Raw genomic sequence first — 12,572 nt, forward strand, 5'->3', positions numbered from 1 at the left:
TTCAAATTCCTGGACGTTCGGAAAGAAAATGTTTATTAGTCCGTCCGGGGGAATTAATGGAATTATACGATAACGATCAAAATTCCGTCGAGCAAATTAATTCGCAACAGACGACGGCAACGGAATTGCGAGAAATCGCGGAGAAAATGAATATTTCCGTTTCAGAGGTGAATTGTTAAGACGTGTTCTAATAAAATAATTCCAAGGACGTACCGGAACAATGTTGTCCGCCAAACATTGATTCTCGGTTAATATTAAACTTATTAATTTGTTCTCTTTTTCAAGCTCACAGTATGTTTCCTTGGAATAATATTTTTTCAAAGTGACATATAACATTTAGAATTTTCGTAGATACAAATAAATTCTTCTTCTGTGAATTTCTTATAAGAGCTTACTTAGTTGTTTTAAACTCAAAGGTTGCGCGGCCATGTTATTTGACGTTCAACCTGAAAAATAAGTCCAATTTTATTTTTAAATCAAAATCAACAGCTGGTTTTTATAATTCATGTTGTAGTGGACCATTGATGTCGCAAATATTCGCAAAAGATAGTGTACTTTATTTCACTTACTAAAGCTCTGTCAAATAAACATAAGCCATCTTTTTCTTAAAGAACCTTCACATTATTAAAATTAAAATAAAACGTTAATTTACTTTAGTTTAATCTTGTCTGTGGATTAAAGTTAAGGTTTCCTCTATAAAGTACACTATCTTTCGCGAATATTTGCGAATTGATGCAACCAGTATATAATATTAATCTAGAACATACCATACGTGTATTACCTACATTTATAAACAGACTGCGAATTTTTATGCATTTTATTGAATAAAACACATGGAAACGTATAAACGAATGTAAACTGATAATACATTTAATTTGCTTTTGCATAGTTCAATTTTCTCTGAATTCTGGCCTTTGCAAAACAACCTATGAAAATGCGAGTTTATATAAAAAGCCACAGACTATCCACAAACTAACATTGCAGTCGGACAAAAGCTCAGAAAGCTAATTTTAATTATGCTCTAAAAAGTGTTGTAGAAGCTCCAAATTTGAACTGGCGTATTTCTGAAACCGTTAAAAATTGGTTCCATCAGAAGAGTACATTTCCAGAGCTTAACGTTCCAAAGAGTTTCGAAATTAAAATAGAAATGTGTTCGCTTTTGTCCAGGATTTCGAGCGAACTCGCCATACCGCGCGGCGCGACAGCCGGAGAATGAGCGAGGGAAGCTATTTAGCATTCGCACGTTGAAAGTATTAAAATTACTTTCTTGGCGAATGTAATCTAGCAGGTTGGAACCGGTGGGTGGGGGAGGGAGGGGGTAAGGGGAGCTGCAACGATCGTTTCGCCGTATCAAGTTATGAATTACGGGGCGCTTGTACCCCCTCTGTTTTATGCAAATTGTTTAAATTCAGTTCGAGAATGGTCCCGCGCGATATATCAGCCGGCCGACTATCAAGCCGCGTGGTAAACCGTGAATATTATTTTAACGCGATCATCTGCGAATTGCTCGCCCGTGTACCGGCCCGAGGAGAACTATAGTTAATTAAGGACACCGTCGAAAACAGAGCGCGCCGCGGCAACGCGGCGGGTACATTGGCCGCGCGGGGGCCAGGCCCGGGCAAAAATGCGAAGGAGAGAAAAGTAATTCAAACTCGAAGCGAGAACTTTAATTATTTCGGTGCGTGGAGACTTTAAAGAGCTCACTGGGATTAGCGGATGAAATCTTGATAAGACCCCCGCGACGGGTGACACGGTTCCTCTCGCAAAAATCGCGTCCACCTCTTTCGACAGCTTGTCGAAAATGTCGTTCTTCCCTCACTAACATTAAGTTGAATGTGTCACGAACTTGACATCTTGCGATATCTTGACATTCTTTGTCATTTGACCTAGATCGCACTGCACACTGTTTCTTACCCCTGTTCTCAGTGCCTACCAGCGTCCCCCACCCAGCGTATCGCCAGACGAGGGGAGGGAGCACGATTTGAGGGGAAAAAGTTACCCTCTCTCCGCCAATACTGGAGTATGCACGGCAGAGACGGAACGCGTCACGTGACCGTGCCGCGGCGGAAGCGTGGGGATAGCGCGGTAGAAGGGGAAATTAGAGTGGGGGAACAAGTCTTGATCTGGCGACACTGCTCCCACCATTCGACTTGTGTCCTATGAACCGAACCGGTTCCAAACCGGTAGATGGCTCACAAAATCTTTGTCGATTTAGAAACATATTTTCGGTGGGATTTTCGAACTTTTGACAACTCAAACCGCGTTCTATTACAGGTTCGATTAAATTTGGCGCAAAAATTAATAAACCCTCGGAGATAGCTCCAAGCCAAATAGGATTAGTTTAACCTGATTTTCAAATGTATTTCCGTAGAAATTTTTGATGTTCTGGAAGCGTATAAAAAAGCTGGAAGATCACACTTTATGACAGTTCCATTTAGGTTCAAAGAGAAATCCCAAATCTTGTAAATTAGATTGGAAAGTGATAGAGAAGATCGGAGAAAAGTGATTGGATTTTAAGAGATCGCTTGGAATCAATTTTAGACTATTTTGGGAATATTATAGCTAACTAAAAATACAATGCTGCTTGCAAAAATTTATAAATCTTCATAGACGTTCACAGAAACTTTTTCAGTTTATACAAACATTAATTATCATCTGGATACTTCGAAGACACATCTGACATGCCACAAATAAAAAACCAGAAGCCAATTGTCACTAATTATTCAATTTTTCTAGCAGAAATATGTGTAATTTCTGCGAGTGTCGTGTAATAAATAATCGCTCTTGCTACAAGTAATTCCCCGATAGCACGAACGTCTTGTTAAACGATTTATTCGTATAATCGAGGTTTCGCTGTAACGCCACGTTCAATACAGCTGGCACTATCGAAGAAAAATTAATCAGTATTATCATGAGACTCTATACGAGGATAAGAGGAACATTAGTACCACGTTCTATTGATTTTATACATTTACTTTGGTTTCACATAAGCTTACATGGTCGCGGGTGATTATGATCATATTTCTTTAATATATCACGACCCCATTTCGCACACCATGCATCTCGCAGATTCGAGGCTCTCTATATACCGCGGTGAACCGCGGCAGAAAGCTCGCTTCGATAATCGATATTTATTGTCGAAATATGAGTCCGTGCAGTAAATCGCATTAAAAACTGTATGCCTAGCGTCGTGTCGAAGGGTCATCGAGCCCAATTTTTCTGCGCACATAGATCTCTCTGTTTCATGCGCAATTACACCTAATGAAATATATGTACATTTCGTGGTATAGTCATTCGAAATCTAATATTTTTACAGTCGCATGCTTATAACCATACAAAATGCTATTTCGTATAGAAATGCCCGTGAATCATACACCTCTCCAAAAAAAAAGAATCATTTTTAAAAGTAATGATATAGAAAAGTTGTTTTTATGCACAAAATTTTCACAAAACTAACCAGAAATTTGTGTTATTTTATTTATGAACCTTATGGTACATTTATTTATCAACACTGAAGTCTTCGTTATATTTAAGGATATCGTTCAACGAAATGTAATGCAAGAAATGTTCCATTGTTTTATTACGAAATGTAAGCAGCCTGTCTGCGTTCCGCAAATGCGCGAGGACATTTATTATTGCGCCAATGCGACTTTAATGCACGTGCAACAGTGTTTTCCATTTTCGTATGCATGTAAATAGTTCCCAACTCTTCATTAGATTGAATACCTTCGGCCGGTGGTGGTATTTACATGCAAATACAAATGTTACGGGTTCAAGTGAAATTAGAACCAGTATTGCGAGACATCAAGACTTCTGAACTGTATGGGATGATGTATTGCAGAAATACAAAATGGTCTCCTTTACATAATCACCTTGGGAACAAAGAAGCATTTTATCAGTGCAGTGTGTCTGCGGAGAAGCTAATTTTTCTGGCAACTGGCTTCTATGGTATTTTAAAGCAATTAATAAACTGACGATTCTACGTATTTATGGTAAAACTGTGTACACCGAAAACGAAGTGATAAAAACATGGTAAGAATTTCACGAGACTATTGCCTCAAAATTGACTATTGCCTTCTTTATTCTTTAATGTTGATCGATTACTAAACACGATCTACAGTCCTCAAAAGTTTTCTGTGAAGTGAAACATGTCCAAGAGCAAAGAAAGTTTAAGATGGAAGACTTTAATGCTTGACATATTTGATGAACGAATCTGCATTGCCAGGGATTTCAACGGCTGCGTAAGGAATAATCGAAGATACCTTTCTTGATCATTTATTCTCACAGAAATAACAAGACAGTGTCTCTCCTTGAAAAGTATTAATCATTTATATTAATTTTGAATTTCAATGAATGTCAACAGAAAACTGTTCTCGTCGTTGGACTTTCGGTCCAAAATCGAACGATCAAAGTAAAAAATATAACGAATTTCGTCTAACTAGCAATACTAATTACTTAAGACTATAGGACATTTATAGAGAATGAGCAAAATAAATTTCTAAATCTGGATAACGCTATTTTTTTTTATATTGGAAAAAACTTTAGGCATTTAGCTGTAATATATAAAAATTTATAGAATAATGAATTATAAACTTTACTTTATGTTAAATCTAGTGGAAGAGTTTCTATTCTTGTTGTTTTTATGAATTAACTTTTGGCAATGCAAATTGGAGTAATTGTTTTGAATTGTTCATCGCGAAATTATGTATTTAAATTACGAAACACATTTCCGAAATAAAGAAATGAACGGGAACAGATGGTTGTACGTTAAATTCCGTTTTCCACGGAATACGCAAAAATTTCGAGTTTTTCGAATAAATCGGAGACCTCAATCCTTTAATTGCACACGAAAAATAAAAAATGGTGATTTCAGGAACATCCGCAATGCGAATCGTAACAAACAATATTTGATTCAGTGTTGAATAAATCCTGTAATAAATTGTGCCTTTGCCATCGAATCAAATAATTCGATCAACCAAGATTGAAACAATAGGGTATTTATAGTTTCACAAGTCGACGAAAATTTATTCAATTGTAAAAGTAAGCCATTTATATCCTCCTTTTGTACAAAATTAATTCTTCTTTCTTATTCTAAAATTTCCAGATTCATCCTTTCACTTTATCGACGGGAAACATTGAGAATTTCAATATTAAATATATGCTCGTCGATGACGTACTGACAAAATTGTACAAAAGTATTTATACAGAAATGCTATGACATTTCTCAATAGAAATTATAGCCATAAAATAATTATCTTAATGAAAACGGAATATTATTAAAAGTCGTTCGTAAACTCACGCGCTCATTAAAACTGATATATGTAGAATGCTGCGAATACACGACAAATATTATTTCATTTGTGTAATTCAATTTACTTCGGTTCAATGTAATTCCTTTGTGTTCAGGGCCCTTTAATGTAGAAAATGATATTACCATCTGAACAAAAGATGAAAAGAACGTTAAGCGATATGTGAAATTACCTAATTTACAAGAGACTCTCTTGCAAACAGGTACCATACTTGGTTAATTGGAATTAATCAATGGCGAACGGATTATCGAAATAATTTACCAAGAAAGAGATCTTTTGCCTCTCTAAAAAATTTTAAATATTGTTCAAACATGTAACTTTGCCTGAAATTTTCTTATGCAACTACATTCCTCGATAACATATAATCTGAAACAAATTTTGTCGTCCTACACCTTGTAGTTTTCAAAATTTTTCAAAAAATGTATTTTCTATCCTCGACTGAGGGCTGTTTTCACCACCAAAGATATGAATCATCACAGATAGAAGAAATATCTGTCAAACTTTTTTCCAGCAAACAATAAGAAAAATATTTCAGGATGTACATGACTGATAGTATATCTGCAAAATGCATTTTTGAAATTTTTAATACAGGCTCACAAAATTCCTTTTTCACGTTATGAAAACTCACGTTCTTTTCACTGTTCTAACTTGTCAAGAGAACGCAATACGATACTTTTGAACACATTGTTTCATTTTAAAGAGTGGACGCACAATTATACGACTCACTGTGCATTATTAAAATCGGCGTATTATATTTGAGCGACGGCTCTGTCAGTGAACAATGGATTTCTACTGAAAAAATTGCGAAGCAATAGCGAACAATGTGACCTAAGTTTTCGAAATAGACAGAGTTCGGTGTTATCAGTGGCAAGAACTTTTAAAGCCTTGACGCGACGCGAAGTTTCCACGGGAGTCAAAGCTGCTTGGCAATTTCCCGGCGGAAGTCTCCAGTTTCCGTCGACTTGCTCTGTCATTATATACTTTATGGCGTTTTTTTCATTAATTCGATTGTCAACAGACACAACTGTACCACGAGATAGCAGTTGGTACAGCCGAATTCCAACATTGGTTTTCATCCGCGAGCCATTGATTCGCGGGCCGTACATCATTTCCAGGGTTTTAAACGCCGATTAAAACGGCCCCTCAATTTCTCTCTCGACAGTTTGCCAGGTACATTTATGCGAATAACTTTCCAAAAATTGCTGCGGATTCGGCAAGAAATCTCTGATAGGATCAATTTCACCGAGGGGCAAATTGCTAGGAAATCGATAGTCGAGAAACAATGCATACGAAATCACCGATTGATCCCGTTTGTACACGGTGAGTGAAGATAAATGGAACATGAAGTTTAATTTAATACCCCCGCATAAGGTTTTGTAAATTTACATTGAAGTTCCCGCGGAATTACAGTGGAATCGATCATTTTCACATTCATGTTTTATAGGTCTAACAGGCTGCGTTTCGCAGATGCACGAAGATTATTTCTTCGAAATTCGTTGCCGTTGATTTATCGATACTGCACCGTGTACCATATCTGCACCGATCCATCAATATCTTCATAGTTTCAATAATAATTATTATGACGAATCATTTGGGAATTGTCTACCTATAACAGAAGATTGTGCAAGGAGATATTACTTTAATTTCTATAAAAATTTGGCACGGATATAGCAACCCATGCATGTTTCAATATTTTCGTAGATTAGCTAAAAATTATGATGAGTCAGTTAAGAATGATGTAGAGTCTTGATCTAAGCCGAACGCAGCTACACGATCTTAGGGTCGGCTATATCGGTGTGAACCACTACTAATCCAATTACGAAACTTCTATATTTTTCAAAACAGATGCAAAATCATATTTATGTATAAATCATTTGGATGAAAACTCGTATATATAAAAGTTTTAATACGCAACTTTATTTTACAAGTTCATTTTCGGAAAATTTTCGCAATAATAATGCAGCAGCGCGAGTTTTTAATTTCGCTCTTACAAATTGCACGTTATCCACTTGCAAACGAGATCATGAAAACGATTGCGCGTCGGCGGCTAACAAGCGCAGCACGCAACATGTTTCAAAATTCAAAAATATCTCCCCTCCGCGCCGAAAAAAGTCGATTTCACAAATGCGTCGCATTCACGAAACGACGAGTCGCTATTCGGCGAAAAGGTGTGTCGAACGATAATCTGTGACCGAAATATCATCGCACGTCCGCCGGTTTCCGAAACGTTTTTGCGACAGATTCGCGCGAATAATTTGCAGAAAAAGCTGGCATTATCGCTTAAACTGGATGAGTGCTCGGTGCGCAACAAGTCATCCCCGATGACACAGAGAAATCTAATGAAAATCAACGACGACGCTTTTTGGGCTTGCGCGTGATGACGAGTTCGCAAAAATTCGCAACTTCATGCAATTCTGATCGAAATGCGTTTCAGGGGATGGCTGAATTCGATTTCTTATACTTTTTGGAGGTTACTGCGTTCAAATATTTTATCCGAAAAGCAAAATTTTGGTTTCGGTTTTTATGCAAATTAATTATTTTTCGATTTTTATGAGACAAATTTCTTATACTTTTTGGAGGTTACCGAGTTCAAATATTTTATCCGAAATGCAAAATTTTGGTTTCGGTTTTTATGCAAATTAATTATTTTCCGATTTTTATGAGACAAATTTAATATAATAGTTGATCATTCATTATTAATTGTAATACTTTGAAAATTGAATTTCGGCCAGCTTTTCGAGGAATGGCACCGGCGCGGAAACGTGTGATTTTCTGCGGGGATAAAATCGCGCAAATATCAGCCGAAATACTCGCGATTACCCGTTGCAGAATTGCGCGAGGCGCGAATTTTTCGGGGATAATATCGCGAGTCTTCGCGCGAAACACGCTGGGAAAAAATCGGAATTCTTCAAATTTGGTTGGTCGTTAAAAACCGACCCGTGCTCTTTCGCGTTCTCCTTACTTTCGTTTAATATTAAAATCCGGATGCGGCACGCCGCGGAAATTTTAAGAAGAAGAGGAACGACGACGCTGAAGGGAAAAGGAGAGCGTTTTCCATCAGAACTTGGCGAAACCGAGTAATGCACTGGGAAATTCCGCTACGCTGAAAAGAAGACAATGCCCGTCGCCCGTTGTTTTTACGAATTGTTAGTTCAAAAAGTGTCGGGAATTTATGAGCTGTTCATCCAGGAATGAATCGAAACTACCGTGAAACCGTGGATGCTTTGATAATAAACCAACGCGTTGCGAAAGCGCGATCTATTTGGCTCGCAAAATTACATTAATGTTAGAGTTCAATACACGTTCGGTAAATATATTAGAAATTCGGTCGTAAATATTATCGTCTCTGACGAATTAGTAATGGTACTTGCCGCTTGGAACGAAGCCGCCCTTCGTTGAATGGTGCGTCTGTTAATGGCATCACCGTAGGTGTCGCAAATTTTTTCTTGTTTCCTCAACGCTTTCTTTCTCTCGGAAATGAAAAAGCATCGGATGACGAAAATAAATGTTCTGCCCGCTCATCTCAGAATGCACTTCGTACTGACAAAATTAAAAAAGAACCGTCTGATACCGATGATGGAGCACTCCCAGACCATTCCCCATTTAATATGTTTATTTATTACAGCTCGCATCGAAAGTAATTTCGCGTAACACTTCTCTGGATGCGTATTGTAATTTCCACGGACATTTTATCAGCGATAATTCTTTCGTAATTGGTTTATTGTGGAATCGTTTGAAATTTTCAAGATTTAACAGAATCCAAAAATATAACATGTGCGTCGCCGTTTTGCTTTATAAAAATAACAAAAATATATCTTTCCAAATTTTAGCAATTTTTTAAATAGCATCCTTTTAGCAATCTTTTATGGCAAATTTTAGCATCTTTTCAATCTCAATAATCATAAATTAATATTATTTCAGGTCTTAACAATTTTATTTAACTGAAACTATTACATTGACATGTCTAAATTCCCTTGGTCTATATGCAACTTTGAGTTGCACTAAATATTAATTGTACACTTAATCGTTCTTACCATAAATGCATGAAATCGACAACCTAATTACCACTGGACCGACATGTCAGAGTGTTTTAAAAAGATCCCAACGAACACCGTCACTTTCGCATTGTATTTATTAACTGTGCATCGACATGTCAAAAGCGGGTCAAGAGGCGAGCCGACAGAACAAACAACGGATCACTCCAAAATAGAATAGTTACGCCCTAGCGTAAACAATGGTGTGAACTTTTTTTTTTGAAAATCGGTGAAAATTGTTTCGAGCGGGGGAAAAACGATTTTCTCACGCCTGAGGTTCAGTGACAAGTGTGAGCTATGCTCGATATCGTGTTCGCACTTCGTGAAAGAGAGTGTGAATTATTTGCGTTGATAAAAACCATCGCCGGCATATGTGTCTCTATTCGCGCGTTTTTTTTTCCAGGTCCCGTGCACGTTTCCGGAACCAAGCGACGCTCGGATGCAACAACACGTGCAACGTCAAGTTTTTATAGTACTCGGGCCTTTGGGACAACGTGTGCCCCGAAACGTCCCTGCTATTCGATAATTACGAGATGAGCTTCTTGTTCTCACTTTAACGAGCGATACCGGCGTGTCGTTTCATCGGTCACGTTACCGCGGGAAGAACTGTTTAAATTGCTCTTCCGTCAGTGTAATTAGAAGTTTGTTCGATAATGAATTTAGCTTAACGTGTCCTGACCAATTAGCACCGCTGCGGGACACGTGAAGAATGAAATCGCTTTGACGCAAGTGTCACGAATAATTCACGCTTAAAGATTTATTTCAACGACGCGACAATCGGAATTCATGTTAATTAAACCCTGACAATATGAGTTTTGACAAAGAAATAAAGTTTCGAATAAAGTAAAGAAATACAGTTCTTCCGCGAACGTGAAAATAATTTTTATTATTCTTTAAAGTCGAATGGTGTTTGTTTCCGATAGAGAAATTGCAAATTATGGAATTAATTAAATTGTACTTATGGAGAAGTAAGAAAACTATTCAAACAGAATGTAAATTGAAATTATTAGGATCATAATTTAAGTTGATACTGTGAGCTTGTAAGATAACTATTTGTTACACCCACGTTTGTTCTCAATTGAAAATTTATAACATATAGAAGTTTTATCGAGTTATTTTCGGTTTTTAAAGGGAACCCGAACAAAGTTGGATGTGAAGTAACAAGGCGAAATTCGTAGGAAAACAGCCCCGCCTATAAAACGCAAGAAATGTGGAAATGGAGTGAGCATTGACTGTCTTGATTCCGGGAAATTGAGTTTGAAACTTTCCGCATTTCTTGAATTTTATACGCGACTACTGCACACCCTTTTTATCAGTCGACAAGTTTTTACAACCTGTGAGAGTTCAGCTTCTCCCCGTAGGATGGCGCCAGCTTTATCATCTGCCGGCGATGTCTGACTCGTTACAATCACTATCTACTTTATTACCTATTGCATAGTTTATTCTGCGAAACTATGCGCGACAAATTGCAACATTGTAATATGCAGTAACAAAGGTAACAAAACTATTCACTGTTCGGAAAGAAATTACCTTCTCTTTAAGCTCAATTGAACGACATTCTTTTTATCTTCGGAAAAATAATTTTCTATAAGATGGTTAATATAATATTTGCTTAATTTATAAATTATTACTTTAAATATTTTGTTTCTTAGTTTTTATAACTAACTGAGTAATTTAGTAGGCTTTTGTCAATATTAAAAAAATTTAGAAATATAATGTAAGTAGATAGTTGTTTTAATAATTTCATAGTTATTTATTTGTTGCACGATTGATTGATCTACTGGTTCTTTTACTACTTCCCATCAATTTTTTGCAAAATTACTGTACTTCTATTTTACACATCTACCCTATTCTTATCTAACAAATCCAACTATGAAAATACTATTTGTCGCAGAATATTAATCAGTCGACGATTTTATAAATGTTTTAATTAAATATTCTAATAATAAAAAACCAAGTTGAAATTGAACATATATATTAATTACACGGATCCCAGTAAACCCAGGCGCCATCTTTTGTATGACTGCCGCATTCATCAATACTGAAGGGAATGATCAAGTATTTCACGTTAGTTCATTATGTAATCAATACACCATCAATTAATTATTCTTATTGTTATATATAAATCTATAATAACATGTACAATTAGAATTACGTATAAAATTTTGAATAAAATTCTTTCCTAACCCTTTGATAACAAAATGTTTCGTAACAAATGCAGAACTGTTCTAATCCAATTTCAATTGTCATTAAAAGTTTCAAGAAATTGTTACGTACGAACTTTGATGTGTTCTTCTAATAAAATACCCCTAAAATTTTTGCCATTGCGACTATCGATTTTCAACGACACAAAAATATTATACTTATAGTTTCTGTAGAATATGACTTCGAACTAAAGCTAATAAATAATGTTGTCACGATAAACATAAACATTTTTATTTAAGCCCATAATGCATTAAATGCTTTATTTGGCTAAATGATGTATTAGTTTCAGCTGATTAATTTTTATTTGGCTGCTGATTGTCGTACACGATGGAAAGAAACATAACTTTACATAAATATCTGCAGTGTAACTGAAACGTAAAATGATCGCGGCATTCGTCCGTTTCTCGTGTCCAAGACCACTCGGATGTCTCTGGTCGACGGTGTTTTCGACTGTTCAGTAGCAGCGCTCGAACAATTTCATTAACCGTAAAGTAAATTCAATACAATATCCGATCTGCTATCCGGCAAGCGTTTCGCTGTAATCCACAGAGTTATCCACTTGTCCCGATAAAGTTCCATTGGTTTCCGGGCGGTAGTTTGGCCCGCGGTGATGGCAAGACAAATCGAAGAAGGCGGCCTCTCTCCCCGCAGGAGTCGCGTTTCCTTGACGAACAAGTTTTATTTGCTTTGGAAGTTAGGATAATTCGACGAGACTCTAAGCGGACGGACGCGGAAACGATGAGGCAACGTTAATTGGCGAGTCAGCGGCGATTTAGCGCGCCCTGAAATCAAAGCTCATGCGGGCTTTCGGCGGACCTACAAAGAGCTTTGTTTTGCGACCTGCCGACGAACTCCGTGCCGGAGCAAGTTAATAGTTAAGGCAAATTAGAAATCGGGATTGGAGACTGCGATAGGAACCGTTCTTTCCTGTTGACGTAATTAAAGCTCCCGAAATGTTTATTTGAATTTAAGAAGACGGAACAGGTTGCTTTGAAAATTAATGCGGAGGTGACGAAATTTTTAA

General features: G+C 36.9%; 1 protein-coding gene across 1 annotated transcript in view; it reads right to left on the reverse strand.

Moving 5' to 3' along the window:
* Nucleotides 1-12,572, reverse strand: part of Mp (collagen XV/XVIII-type protein multiplexin) — a 358,297-nt gene that overhangs the window by 285,575 nt on the left and 60,150 nt on the right. The window lies entirely within an intron of this gene.

The sequence above is a fragment of the Halictus rubicundus genome, chromosome 8 (genome assembly GCF_050948215.1).
Source record: "Halictus rubicundus isolate RS-2024b chromosome 8, iyHalRubi1_principal, whole genome shotgun sequence".
NCBI lineage: Eukaryota > Metazoa > Arthropoda > Insecta > Hymenoptera > Halictidae > Halictus > Halictus rubicundus.